At 40.3% G+C, this 15690-nt stretch overlaps 1 protein-coding gene across 8 annotated transcripts in view; it reads left to right on the top strand.

Annotated features, from left to right (window-relative positions):
* Positions 1-15690, top strand: part of LOC120796251 (protocadherin-15-like) — a 202379-nt gene that overhangs the window by 37196 nt on the left and 149493 nt on the right. Inside the window, exon 1 of one of the 8 annotated variants that reach the window (XM_040138832.1) lies at positions 6480-6580. The exons of the other annotated variants lie outside the window; for them this stretch is intronic. The gene's annotated coding sequence lies outside the window, so the exon portion shown is untranslated. Of the gene's footprint in view, positions 1-6479; positions 6581-15690 lie in introns of those variants that run through there. 8 annotated transcript variants of the gene reach the window in all.

Genomic DNA, 15690 nt, shown 5'->3' with positions numbered 1-15690 from the left:
TGTAGGGCAACTGAAAGAATTACAAAGAGTTTTACAGAAATAATCATGTAATTACTTTCAGTTGTCACCAGTTTACCTGTTACTAGTGGAAATTATTTCTTAAAGCTGCCATAATCAAAATTTTTAGATTAACAATGGATCACATGATTACTTGTACGTGAGCCACAAGAGGAAGATGTTCACAATGAAAATGCTCTTATTAATCCACTGTAAGCTTCCTGTCCAGTTAGGTGACTAACTGATGAACATAGTGGAGCATTTAGCAGCTAAAGAGCCAGATATTTACCTCAGGAGCAGGTGGAAACCAAAACATTCGCCATGTTGCCAGAAACACAACTCCAAATGAATGTTAATGTTGCTGCATAAGTGCTGAATTTGCAAATATTTTTCAACAATTTGGCCATATGAACATAAAGGGTGATACTATGACAATGTTGTTCAGTGTTTTTCACTGGCCCCCGTTTGGCCAAAAAAACAAAACAAAATGTATTGCAGGTTTAAAATCCCAAGACATACAGCTAGTTTGCAAAGCTAAGGAAACTGCTGCATGTGGGCAGTAGTTTTGCTCACTTTTGTTTGTGATGATTGCCCTGATGTACCTTTGCATGACTATCCATACAGTTGCACCACTCAAGAATTTACCACACTAAAAACCTTTTCACAACAAGGATGGTTTCTCATGCAGAAAACTCAGACAGCAATAAAATATAAATTGACTCCAAGTCTGCACTATAAATACTTGCACGGTGGCTCAAATCTGGGAGAGGTTAGATATTTTGCATAATTATGCACTTTCAACTCAGTTGAAAAGGACATTGTCACATTAGATCTTGGATGTAAATTCACATTATCGCATATTTCCTACCTCAATAAGGAGCAGGGAAACACCAAAACATGGTGTGTTGAACAAATTAGTCATAGTTATTTTTAAATCCACCCCCTATGCAGACTTAAGCCCGTGGATATTATGTGCTAAACCTGTGAGTCAGCTGAGCTGCCCTGCCCTCAACTCTTTTATTTTGGTTGGAATAACAGCTGAATAACTTAATTCTGAACTCAGTCTTTTAGAATATCTCTTCAACCTTTTTAACCAGGGTCAGCTTCTTCTACAACTTAGTGTCACTCACCTGAGTGTTTATTAGAATTGGCAGGATATAATTTGACAGAATTACCTGTATTGATGTTTTTGTGCTCCTATTATCACTGGTTTATTTGTAAGGCTCCACTGTTGTCCATGTTTTTTTTTTTTCTTACTCTTTGTCTTGTTCACTTGTTTTCTTTAACCTCCCTTTTTCACCTTCTTACACACACACTCCCTGTCTTGTTGGCTCTCTGTGACCTCCCTCCCTCTTTATCCCTCACTCCCTCTTGCTTGCCCACTGTCTCAGTTGCTGTGACCTCTCAATATCACACAAGCTGTCAGTGCCAAACTATGAATGTCCCATGACACTTATTCAACTCAAACTCCCTTCGGCAATTCCATTTGCACAGAGCCAATTTCAGTTTTTATAGTGGGTCGGGTGGGGGCTAGTGTAAATCTTGCAGTCAGAATAAGCCAAAGTTGAAGACACAGAAACAAGCGTCCTAAGCAGAACTCTGTGATTTCTTTTTTTTTTTGTTTACTTTGTGTGTGTGTGTGTGTGTGTGTGTGTGTGTGTGTGTCTGTCTGTGTGTGTCTTTGTCTTTGTTTCTTTCCTTAAGAGTGGCTCACTCAACCATGGAGGCTATCTGACCCCACCTATTGGCAATTCTGCGGTCCGAACTAAGTACCCACCATCTTTTAAATAGCTTGACAAGTACGAATATTGACTTGTCAGGGGAATTCCATGGATATTTTTATTTTTCTTCGATAAATCAGTCTAATTCACAACAATAAACTGCTTAAGAGATAATTAATGTGCTATTGTAGACTCAAGGCAGAAAGCTCACCAGTAAGAGCACATTGTTTTTGTGCTACAAAGCAGTCAGCACCATGGACAGCACCAAATACTTAAGTCTGTGTGGGAGGCTGCCTGCTGCCCACATCAGCGAAACAGTGGATAACTAACGACCTCACACGCACAAGCTCATTATTCAAGTATGCAGAAGTATTCAATTTTTGTGGAAATGTTGGTCTGAGCTCTTTGGTCTCAGTTGTGGGCCTTTTGCAGAGCAGAATGCTAAAATTATGGCTGTAAAATGTTTTTTTTTTTTTTAAATGGCTATATTTTCTTGCTACCAGGTTGTGAGGGTGCCTTCTGCGTGAATACAGGGGTGGTGCCCTTTTGGGGGCTGCTCAGACTGCAGTCCAGTTCATATAGCTCCAGAAAATGTACTGGGAGAGGAAGGGACAAGGAGAGAGAGAATGTGTCATTGCACCGAGGTGTGCTCAAAAAGCAAAGCAATCCCCATCTTACCCTGGATTTTCTTCACACATGGTGTCACACATCAGTGCATCTGGGAGCTGTCCTCTCATCTTCCAAACCATGGTACTTGGTGCAGTATAGTTTGTACAAAGAGAGAGAAGAGAGATGAAATTTTGGCATTTCCTAATTTTTTTGTTGATATTATATTAGCAACACAAACCGGTAAAATCACAGAATAAATACAACACTTGTTTCAATTTGCTGTTCCATTGCAGGGCTAAGATTTTAGCCTCTCAGCCATTTTGCAGCTTTAGATAACTGTGTGTCTGTATGTGTGTATGTAAATGCGTGTGCACTTCTATACATGTGTCCAGTCCCATGGGATTGCCTACTGCAAACTCGCAGGCAGAGGCTTTCGAGACTGAGCAGCTGAGTGCATACACACAGTCCAGGGAAATGACGCTTCAACAAGAAGAATTGTTCAATTTTTCCCGAGTGGAAAAACAATATTCAAGATGTAGCATGCGTTTTTGTAGTGCCACTGTCTTCTTGCTCTTGATTTTTCTTTCTCAGAAGGCTTGTAGCATCACTGGTGCTGCTTTGATGAGTTTGTTGACAATATGCTTTAAGAGCTCACCTTAAAGAGGCAAAGCAATATCAGAGAAGTTAGAAAGAAGGCACATAAGGAATTGTTCATTTTCTGCTCATCCAAATACGACCACGCTCTCCTACAGACAAGCTTCTGAATGATTTATTGTGCCATTGATTCAAAGAGCTCAAAAAGAAGCACACACCATCGCTTGCCTCTTCCTCACCAAAGAAGAAAGCAAACGCTCACCTGCACTTCCTTTCCAGATCCATGTTGACTGGATGGTTGTTTGAATCTCACATTTTTCCAATAAACGAAAAGTGTTAAATAATGCTGCAGATGCTGTGCGACCAGTTACCCAAACAATGTCGATCTAAGTCTGAAAAAATCCAGTCACTCTTTGAAAACAACTCAAATATTCAAATATTTTAATGACCTCCAAAACCAATTCAATGTGTAGACAATGCACCTTCCACCCGAAAAAAAAGAATGAACGAACACTTTCTGCGCTTTCTGCAGCCCCCAAATGTGCGAAAAGAAGGCATTCGTTGGGAAAAATTAAACCATTGCTGTTTGTCACTGCAAGGAATTTACATCTGCTAGGCAAAATCAGTTTCTTGAGCTTTTAAGAAATGACTGAAGGTGCTGTATTAATACAACATCACTAATAGGAATGATTTTCCCTGAAGAAGACTTGCTTGCTTAGTGATTGAACCCTCAGCTGAATACAAATAAGCAGCGTGCATCATTCATAAAGGGACCCTCAGGCTTCCCTGGTTGTACAGTTAAAAAGCACAAACACTGATACCACTCGGAGCATTCTCAGAAGAATACATGGCACCTCAAAGTCAACTTAGCTGCCCCTGGTTAAAAGTATTTTGTTCATGCATAATTAGTTTTAACGAGAGAAAGCTATGGAAGTTTTAGTTGAATTATGCAATACTCGTTCCACTCCGGCCACAGGAACCGATCCTTTCTAACATAAAAAGATTGTTTCCACACTCCTTTTTATATAAACATTATAAGGATGGGTACACATACTGCAGACATTTGAAGAGGGATATTATGAATAATGAAGAGTGAAAAGCCTGTTAATTGGTAGTTATGAAACCTTATTAGACAAGTGCCTGCAGTTAGTGTTATGCTTTTTTCTTACTTATCCCTTTTCCCTTTAACTGACATACAGTACTAGCTCAGACGAGTACCTTAATAAACATAACCAATATGCACACACACAGACACACCAAACTGGATATGTATGCTGTCAGGCTGGTGATTTCTAGCTAAGAAGACTTCATTGGGGCGCTGAAACGAGACTTTTCCCCAAGAGCAGCATATCCTTTAATCACCCGTCTCTGTGGAGTGTCTTCACTCCTTCCTGAACCCTGGCCCCTCGTTTTCTCTGCAGCAACAGAGACGAGATGAGAGGGAGAATTAGTACTGTGGCAGGGGATGATTATTAGAGAGCTTTTGCTCAGAGCCTTCCTCATACCAAAAACAAGCTAGGCCAAGTGGAGGTAGTGATGACTTAACCCGGATTAGCTCTTTATGCTCATCCGGGGCCTATGCATGCCAGTTAGAAGGCTATTTTTTTTTTTTAATACAAATTTTAGTTTATCATTTCCATGAATGATAGACAGACCAAATATGCAATTATCTTTTCTTGTGTTTTAATAATGGGTCTGATTATATCATTTAAAAAATGTGCTGCATTGTCTTTGTCAAATCACCTAGCAGTAATGAAATTTAAAGAAAACTTTAAAATTTTAAAAACACTTACATTCTTCTGAAAAGGTAGTTGCTACCTCTGCCAGTCTCGAACACAAACTGACATGATGCATTCTCTAATGAGCCTATGGTCCTGAACTATACTGTACATGGTGAAGAGAATCTAAGCAAGTTCATTCAATGAAGACTTAGAGACAGTTTAAAGCTCCCAAGGCAAGCAAGTAGACCTTTGTGTTTAGATTCTTACTCTTCCCAAAGGTCACGAATGAACATCCGTTCTACTCAGACTTATATATGTCAGTAGTGTTATTCAGAGCAGTGGTTCTCAACCTTCTCTGTACAAGTTATTCAGCCCTCAGATGCCCTTTCATTGACTCATCTCTTACCTACCAGCCGCACCGCCTTTCACCGCTCAAGGTTGCTTTCTTGTACATTCTTCCACTGACATTTTGCAGGTTAACCAGAACTTAAAGTGCCGCTGTTGTTTTAGAACTGCACCTGAAATTCAGTACTTTGTTCATTTTGGAGATGAAGAGAGTCTACCTCCTTTTCTAAGCTGCCTGCCACAGCAGATCCACGCTGTCACACCTCTCCATAAATATTTTACAAATTACTATGAGACATTATAGAAACTATGACAGAAAACCTGTGGTGCAGGTTATATTTTCTTGCTATTCTCTTGCTTTATCAGTTTTAATGTAGTATTACTGTAGCCTAAGTATGCACTGTGCATAAAATATATATATTTAAACCATCGATCTGTTTGACTCTGTTCATAACTGAATTCAAGAATGTCAGTTTAATTTATATTGGTCTGAATATTGGGATTTTCCCATTTTGTATGAAATTTGAGTTTATTATAACTTCCTCTGTCGGTGTCTGCGTTAGTTTTAAGTCCTAACAGATAATGAAAAGTTGCTCGTAACTCACCGGATCACATCTGCTGTTCGAAAAATGTGTATTATATTGTCAAAATTGTCTGAAATTTTACCACCGCTGTCATGTCTTTTGTGAACAAGAACCCCAAGCTGTGTCTCTTGTGTAGAAGTTGCTTTATTGAATATTCCCTGCAACCTTTAGTCAGGACTTATTCAGCACGGCAGATAATTAGAGTATATTGATGGGAGGCTTTTTTTTTTTTGTTGTTGTTGGTTAAGCCGGAGGGAAGAAAAGGCCAGTGATTGTTGAAAAGTGACAGGCGACTCATAGCTAATTGCCTCCAGTGGTATTATTTGTCAGCTGCACTCCAATCGAAGAGACAGACCAGACTGACTGATTTAACTCTGAAATAACTGACAACTGACAGTTAATGGCTTTTGTTGACCTTCAGTCAGAAACTACAGCTTTACCGTGATGAGACAGTAGCATTGCAGTCCTCACAATGTAATAAGTTATGGATTTGTTTGACCTTCACGAGTGAGTTTGGTGACTCTTTTCCTTAGATATCCTGTTGAATATAATCCATCTGTCTCAGGGGGGGGGTATAGACCTGAGTGAGTCAGGTGCATATCTAGCAGATACGAGGAGGGAGTGGGGAAACGGAGCTTTATCCGGCTCACCTTTACTGACCGGTGTAATAAGATTACCTGCTTTGCACGTCATGGCCACAGAGAGAGGGGGAGAGAGAGAGAGAGAGAGGGAGAGGGAGAGAGATAGAGGGTGGGTGGGTGAGTGAGAGAGAGAGACAGAGAGACTTGAACAGGGCTGCTCCATGCACTTTGCTCGCATTAGACCCCGGATACAGCTCTGTGTTGCTGTCTCTCCCCGTGTCGGGCTGAAGACACTGGGGCAGTAGAGTGCTCATGTGCCCGTGTGAGGAGGCTGCTGCTGCTGCTGCTGCTGCCCTGCCAGCCGGTATCCGCGGCTCCGTTGCCCGCCTAAAAGGATTTTTGTCGAGTACTTCTGGAGCCAGAACATGGTAAGACGTTTTCTTTCGTTATCTGGGAGACTGTCGTTGTATTTTTACGCGCATTATTTAGCCACAGGTGCGTTGTGACACGCACGCGCAGCCTCACCGATGCACCCACCGCGTAATTGTCTTCCTTTTTTTGACCACGAACTAGGAGCTCGTTGAGGGAGGCTTGCCTCGCCAATATGTTTTCACCGTATCATGTCGATTCCCCGCCGTGAAATGAGCAATCCATTGGCATGGCGCAGCCGCTCACCTCAACTCTGCCCTGATGTGCGCTCCTAATCTCTGGAGGGTGAAGTTTTCAAACACTGACTGAGCGCATCAGCCTTCACTTTGGATCATTCGGGGGATGAGATCCCGCTAATGCCTGCGGCGGACTGTAAAGTGTAGTTATTGGTTTGATGGACCTCGCAAGGGCTAATGCTGACTGCGGCTGTCTTTCTTTTTTTTCAGCGAGCCGTTGGTTTAGTTGAGCTTGATTTAAAGAAATTGTCTTTTTTTTTTTAATTTTTATTTAATTGAATTTTTTTTCGTGAGGACACCTTAATGAGTGTCTCCGTTCAGTGGCTGAGCGTCGACAGCTGCATTTCCTATTAGTTGACTTCTTGTATCTCGCCTCATATGCATATCAATTACAGCGTTTACTGGAGAACGCGACTGGCATGCAGCAACTTCCCCCTGCGAGTGTGAGCAGTGGCGCCATGCGGGAGGTGAAGCGTCCCCCTTCACTCACTCTATTCACAGGCTCCCCGTGGCACATTAAAAGAAGCGCAGCCAGGTTGATTCGGTTCTGAGATCTCCTCCTTTTTTTTTTTTTTAAGTTCTAGGAAGCCCAAATAATTGCACTATCTATTCGCTTTTAAAGCGAAAGCCCGTGTCTCCAGGTGACTGCAGTTAGACCACAGCACCAACTGACCTGAACAGCATAATGGAGTCCTGGAAGTGGTTCACTTGGTGTTTCGGACCCCAACAGGTTTCGGAGATAAATTGGAGGCATACCATCATTTATTTTACATGCTGAAGTAGCAATACTGATAATATGGTCACCTATATCATGCAATTTAATGCTTCATGTTGTCTAGATATGGTAGCATCTGCATGATAATGAACCTAAAGGAAACTTAAACCCCAAAAACGCAGACAGATTGAAACCCTTCACAAGTCTGCATGATTTAAGTTTAAGGTTACTGAGTTAACACTGTGCCGGTTTTCTAGATGCCACAAACAGCTGTAGAACCCTGTAGAGCAACCATGTTAATAGGAAGAGTTTGACTGTGAAAGTCGTAGTCCGATAAACGATAAATCCTACAACTACCAGCCCAAAGGTTATTCATTCACCTTATGGTGGTAAGTAATTGATAACATTAATGGCAGGTGCACTCTGTTTAGGTGTGCCTGTTGTAGTTGCTTGTCCTACAGTCACACCTAAATGAGGTGGACCTCATTTACGTTCTAAGTTACATCTGTGCTGATCTTGTCATGACAAGTAAAAAGGTTTTTTGTGCTGTCCAGTGCTTTTTTGTTACTGCAATTTGAAAGGTATAAAAGCTTGTGAAGAAGCTAGTAAGCAGACCCTGAGGTGAGATTTTTCTGTCAAACTACTTTTAATATCACTATTTTTCAAGTGGCCCTTTTAACTTTCAACACCATTGTAGAAAAAAATCAAAAGTAAGGGCTTGTCAGAAAAGGAATGCTTTAACATTTATAGCACAATCAACCGTTAGTTAAGATGCTAACGGGCAATACTATGCCGATAGTCTGTAATTAGACACGTACCCCTGAATGTTGGTCAACTTCAAATGGCCTCTACACCATATGTTCAAATGTGTGTGTGCGCGCATGTGTCTCATCATTGTTGTTTGTTTTTTGTTTTTTTTTCTGTGCACCCTGGCAATTAGCGTGTAACTGTCAAAAGTTTTTCTTTCCTTTTTAAGTAATGATGCGACAAGTTCTGGCGCACAACATGTGAAGAGGCAGCAAGAGTTTGGAAATTAAAAAAACATTTATTAGGTGCCTGAGAGGTGCACTCACATAAGGTACTGCATTTTTCTCCTATAGAAGTACTTTTATGTAATATAACTCTCCGCCGGCAGTGCCTATAGGGAATCACATTATGTACTCTAGGTGGCTAAGAGTCCTGTCTGAGAGGGAAAATGGTGTGCACTTGTGCATCAGATTGTAAGCTCCAGGGCCCTGTATACTCTTGGAGAATTAATCAGATACTAATACAAGTACGTAATTTAAAAGAAATTGTAATCAATTATATAGTATATGTGGTATGTTGTGAAACTGCTTAAACGTAAAATACATTATATGATATACTGAATTTACAGGACTTAGCATCAGTGTGACGGCGTACCGTGGTTGGTCTGGTTATTGAATTCTCTCAATTCACCAAAAAGATACTCATCTCATATTTTACCAGGTTTCTCAGTTGAATTTCCAGAAAACGCACTATATCATGAAATACATCATTATCGTGATGTAAAAAGACATACAGTACACCATGTAGGACTGCAGCTAAGGATTATTTTTATTGTTGATAAATCTGTTGATTACTTCTTGCAAAATGCACTTCAGTGTCCTAAAGCCCAAGGTAATGTCTTCAGATTGCTTGATGCATGCAGCTCACAGTCCAAAACACACAGATATTCAATTTTCAATGAGCATGAAAGACAAAGGAAACCAGCAAAGTCTCACAATCGAGAAGGTAGAACTAAGGGATGCTTGGCATTTTGGCTTGAAGAATTTTTTTTTTTTCACTTTTTCAATGATATATGATGATTAATCAATTAAATTAGTTGCTGATTCATTTTATATCAGTGTTTCAGCTAACATGGATAAAGAAAACTTTACCCATGCTAACCCTGCCTTTTTAAAAGGTGTTCTAATTACCATAGACTTAATAGAAAATGTAGATGAAGCATCTGTAACATCTGTACATTTGTAAAAGGGGGTTTTAAAACTTGGAAGTGGGTTTAGTAAGACGCCGTTTAGTAAGACTACGTGGAATTGGCACTAAGATCCTGAACTTTGAGTTTTCCTTTAGGCCATTAGACGAACTGCTTATGAGGTCTTTACCACTGGTATGAGTGTCAGGAATAGTAAAAGGCATATACCAGTGTCATGATGGAAGAAGAGCTGCCCAAGGCATCTTCTCTTTAAGTATTAATATGGCGAACTAAAAAGGTTATAAAATACTCTGATAACTGAAGTGAACCAGAGGGGACAAATTAGGCTGCGGTGAATTATCCTTAGATGTAATGGAGTGTCTTGTTCACACCCAAGGATTGAGAGGAAAGCCTGCAGGGTGTGGCGCATACAGGTGGAAGTCAAAATGAGACATCCCACTGGGTTGCCGGCCTCCGCAGATAAAGCAGGTTATATCAGATGGAGCAGCTTGTTGGAATAGCATGGATGGCTTTCCATGCTATTCCACCTCAGCATTATCTTTCAGTATTGAAATACAATGCTCAGCAGTCAACAGTTACACAGCTCAAGGCACCCCATGCTTGGATCGCTTTGGGTGAGCTGTTTGCATTAATGTAGTCTTCACCTCTTCATTAGACTAGGGGTGCGTGCGTGCGGGTGCGTGCGGGTGCGTGTGCGTGTGTGTGTGTGTGTGAGTGAGAGAGAGAGATAAAACGGTAATTAACAAGGCCTGTAACACTCCCATGACTGACTAATGATTTAATCTTGTCTGTTGCTTCAGCACTTCCCACAAAAGGCACTCTAGTGCTGTGACAAATAAGAGTGCACTAATGTTGCAGCCCTTGAGCAATGGAGGCAGAAAACAGTCCTGGGATTCAAAAAAATGGCCAAATTTGGGCTAATTTTATTGTCTATGCTAAAATGTGAAACATAAGCCACTTCCAGGTAAAGGATAAGACTGGTGACATTCTATGTTTTTGTCACTGGCAACAAATCCCAGTAAAAGGCCAAAAGTAACAACGCATTAGTCTGTCTTCGGATATGCTCAGACATCCCTACCCTGTCTTTGGCACTCACCCTCAAGCCCACTGGTTCCTACTGAAGACATAAATCTTTAAAAACGGATCAGAAATGTATATTTACGTTAAAAAATATAACTACACAAATACAAAAACACACACAAGAGGGAAAGCAGAAACATTAAGGGAAACATGCTCTACGTTCTTAGAGCAGCTTTAACTTTGGCTAGATACTGTCCAGATCTGTTAAACACTGTAAAGCACCAGAATTTCACCAAAAAGCAGGCAAAACTGTAAGATCTAGGAAGGAATTAGATGAATTGTAACAGGTCAGTATTGTAGAGCAATCTTGGATTTGGTATTTCAAAAGACAGTGTGTGCCTCTCAGTTTAAAATTTTTGCCCTCAGGTTTCACAGGATGGAAAAAACAGGATGAGTTATAAAAATGGGATTACACAATAGGATATAGAATATTTTCCCCACAGTGCATTACTATCATAACTTACTCATCATTTAGCAAATATGACTTTTTTCATATGCACAATGGACACCTCAGGGTAACTTTTTTTCAGTATTATTTGATAAGAGACTCGTGGGTAGTGATGCCTGAAATGATTTGGGCCTAAGTGCATAGTGACAGGAAGAGGAAACAAGAGCAATTGTGAAAGACTGTTTCTTTCTTTTCACCTTCCTCCTGGCGTTTTAATGTCTAATGATATTCTCTCACAGATTCAGAGCAAATTCTGTAGGTCGCAAGCCTGTGTTATGATTTACCACCTTTTCTCTGTTTCCATTTGGGAGAGCGGTGGTTACCGCACAGCAAGACCACCAATTTCAGATCAGCAGCTCAGTGTCAGATATCAGAGGTAGTAAACTCCTTATTTCAACGTCGCCACCTGTTGTGGAATGAAATGTGCGAATGTTAACCGTCAATATTGAAACCTGTATAACAGGCCGCAGTGAACATGGAAATGAGTCAAAGACACAGGTGTTGTACAAGAGACTGATAGAGGATCTGATCTCTGCATCAGGAGAATGTTGTCAATGTAGTCTGGGGATATCAGTTTTAATATAATCACACATTTCTTGAGTGGTGGATCTTTTCTTTCTCCTCCATCAGTCTCAAATTATCTGCATCTCTGCCCTCTTATCGCTCCCCTCATTACTTTCAATTATGGATTTGTCACACGTTTTGCATGTCAGTCCACTTATGTGTGAAAAAAAACAAATTAGGTACTGAAATATATCGTGAGCTTTCTACGTTCAGTGCACCCTTACTATTGTCATTGTGCTGTCATTTTGTTGTTCAAATCCTCATCTCAGCCTTGGAATTCCAGAGTGATAGCTTAAACAGAGGCAGTATTTCAAGGCTAAAATATAACTATATATAGGTATGTTGGGAAAGTAAGTCACAGTTAATAAGTTTAGAGATTGAGGTATTGTAAATTATTGTAAATCCTTGAAAAGGATTTATTGGAAATGCCACTGAGATGCTATGTACTGTTATTTACTGTTATAAATATATGCGTTTTGGCCTTTTGACCAGTTATGAGTTTACTTTGTTAATTGAAGTTAATTGAAAAAGAAAAAAAAAAAAGAGTCCGATTTGCGTTTCACTTCATGTTGAGCTGAAGTAATAACCTATTTGAAAGCTGACTTTGGCGCATTTGCATTTTTCATTTGTTTATTGTAACTTTAGTCTGTCTGGGTGTGCTCCAGCTGTGAGCTTTTGACTCGAGGGTGCCTGGCATTACTTCTGTGGTGCCTGTCACCACTGTAGAAATTCCCTTGAGCCATGCTTAAACACTGTGGTGTCCTGCAGTGCAGGCAACAGCATAAAGCAAACTTTCTGAAAATTATTCTCTGCCATGTTTCTCACCAATACAGTCTAGTACACAACACTGTGATTGTACATAAGTACATTTAAACACCCCCAGAGTTAAAAAAAAAAAAAGTAAATTAGCTGGCAACATTATCTTTTTCAACCATATTTATCTTGCTTATGTAAATGTTTACAATAAAAATATACTGCCTGACTTTGTTAATGTGCACACTAGACATTAGATTAAGTGACAGAGATAGACACACATCAAAGTGCACACGTGCACACACACACACACACACACACACACACACACACACACACACACACACACACACTGTACATATGTTTAATGGTATTTATTGTTTTATAAATTAAAGACAGAGGTTGGTTTAAAAGAAAAGTAACTGATCAGGTATAGTATTACATTCAGGCAATTTGTTGAAGGGTAGGGACTCCCGGGATTCCCTCTTTCACATGCGAAATAAAGAAAATAAGCAAGTGAACATTGTTGAATTTGCAACTCAGCTCCAAGCAAAAGCACACTATATTTTCCGAGTGCAGATATCCGTTGTTAACCGCCCTCATTGATTCTTAGTCTGACCTAAACCCTACGGAAATGTCTGAATGTCTAAATATTTTCCCATTATCATCACTAATATTGCACCCAGAGGTATCCATCCCTTACCTAACAACATTTACCCCATGTCTAAATTTTATGTATACTACTACTACTACTACTACTGTAGACTACTTTATTTGGATGTGTCAGTGCTTTGGTATCTTAGGGATATGGGTACTGAGGTCATAGATGCCCCTTTCAGGTAGTGCCTTACTGTGCTTTTACTGCATTTTTAAATATTCACCTGAATATTCACCTGAATGTTACTCACATGGCTGTGTTGGCCCACAAAAGATCAATTTCAATACCAGGGAATGCACTCTGTCTTTTATACTAGCCATTATAGAATCCTTTTGAAGTCAGAGGAGGTTACAGGGGTTGAGTGTGTCACATTGTGTGGTGGCAGACATACCACTTAAGCAGGCTTTTAAAAGCAGAAATGTAGGTTTTATTTTACATTTCATGATAGAGCCCATAGCGTGTATGTGGAACTTCTTTACAAACGCGAGTAATGATAAGAAGAATTGAGATGTCTAATCTCAGAGGCTATCTTAATAGCCTGCGATCCATATGGCATAATGCAGCTGCCTGATATGGATTTTTAAAATGGATTGAGTGGTTGTCCTCACCTTGGAAGACCAGATAGAAGTACTAGATATTCTCATCACTCATGTATTTGCAATACAATCTGTTCCCATTAATTGAATGAAACATCTTCTCATAATTTTCTTTGTTATTAATCAAGATAAATTCACAAAAGTGGCCACATACTTCATAATTATAAAAATTCCATTTGGATTTTATTTTTCTGCGGCAGGATTAGTCATTCCATTATGTGTTAAAGCTTTGAGCAACAATCAGAGCCGTGCTGCGATTAGTAGCGGTAAAAGTCACCCACTGAGGTGAAAGATTTTCAAAAAGTAAAAACGTCCTTTTGTCTGGCATCAGCTGCGTGTGTTTTAAGACCGTGTGGCTAAGTGGTTCCTATTGTGCAGAGTAGTGTGCCTTGTGACATGGATAGGGCCTTGTTGATGCTAAGCAGACAGCGCAGAGTGGTTGGGGCACCCACATGGACTGAGATCAGCGAGGGTTTAGAGATTTAGAATGTGGTCATGAGATGACTAAGGCATTAGGATTAGAACCTCTGAGATCTGTGCCTCACTCGCTCTGAATTAGAGAAAATGAGAGGTTTAGTGGACCACCGGGCTCTGTTGACACTGGATGCAGCTGAATACATGATCTACTTACTGCACTGCATGTAGGTTTACTCTTCAGCTTCTTATTATGGGTTATACCAAAATAATTGAGTCGGAGATATGGCCTTTTAAATATGATAATGATATACGTACTAGTGATGAGCGATTTTTGTGTTTATGGCTAGTTATGTAGTAGTTACGGCTCACTCTCATTTTGTTACTTTGCTTGTTACTTTAGCTTAGCCCACAATTGGTACAGCCCATCATAATCTCATTGTGCTGTTCCAAACAGTGAATACATGCATTTCCATTACGGCCACACAACAGTGGATAACTGGCCCATGCTGTCGTGGTCCTGTTTGGCAGCATGGCTAATCTGGTCCAACCTGGGACAGTTTCCTCCTTCAAAGTCAAGCTCTGACTTGTGCTAAATTGGCCCAATACACATGTGGTTGTACTGGTGACCAGAGAGAGAGTGCGGTTTTTAAAAGTGTCCTTGTTAAAATCTCAGTACTTTTACAGCTTCGTTCTAACTGAACCTCTGTGGTTTGGAGGTTATTTTCACTCCTTTGTTACTATGTGTGTTTTATGTGCTACTTAACACGAAGGCTTTCCAACAGCGAACCAGCAGGGAGGCTTTATTGACTTGTGAAGCAGCTGTAGGAAGTTCAGTGTATACCCAGTTAGTAGCTCTTTGTTATTGTTTAATAAAAACTGGTATACACAACAAAATCCAGACATTCGGTGCATTTTAGTCAGCTGCGCGGTTTTAAATATTGCAGGAAGGAATAGTAGAAGAAGAAACAGGCAGAGCACGTTGGTTACGCTGTGTCTAGACAGAGTGTGTTTGAGCTGCGTCATGCGCATCTAATGGAACAGATACGCTCGCATTGTAATCAATCCAGCTCAGGTTTATTCTCTTGCGTTTTACATGTGTAACAACAGTGATTGTGCATTGTTCTGTGAACGCTTCCAATACGTAGGTGACCTACAACTCAGTGCTGTGCCTGAACGGCTCCTGTGTAGACATACAGGGAGCACTATAGCTAGAGCAGCTGCTCTGTTAATGTGCTGCCCACGCAACGCGGTCTGTGTGGACACGCCGTTAATTTGTCTGTGAGGTTAACCATAATTCACAGCCTTCTTTTATACTCTCGGATATTACTCATCATCACTACATCTTTACTTATTTATTGAGTAAGTCAGTATTTCTAGAAGTCTACGATACCCCCTTATCATATGTGCAGATATGAAACAGTCATGACGAACGCTGGAGCCCTCCTTTCCTTTTTCCTCTTAGTTTTTCTACGTAGAGCAAGTATATATTTGACTGTGAGAGTATATTGCATAAACAGGTGCAAAGGGTTTATCATATTCAAACCATCCCAGCCCATCACAATACGATAGCACTCAAGGCCCACATTAAATCTTTCATTTGCTGGTAGCAACTCTGCAAAAGCACAAAAGGGTATTTATACATATTCCCAGTAGGGTCAGTCTTTCCAACAGAAATACCCAGGCTAAAC

The sequence above is a fragment of the Xiphias gladius genome, chromosome 11 (assembly GCF_016859285.1).
Source record: "Xiphias gladius isolate SHS-SW01 ecotype Sanya breed wild chromosome 11, ASM1685928v1, whole genome shotgun sequence".
Taxonomy (NCBI): domain Eukaryota; kingdom Metazoa; phylum Chordata; class Actinopteri; order Istiophoriformes; family Xiphiidae; genus Xiphias; species Xiphias gladius.
This window is presented reverse-complemented; position numbering and strand designations above follow the sequence as displayed.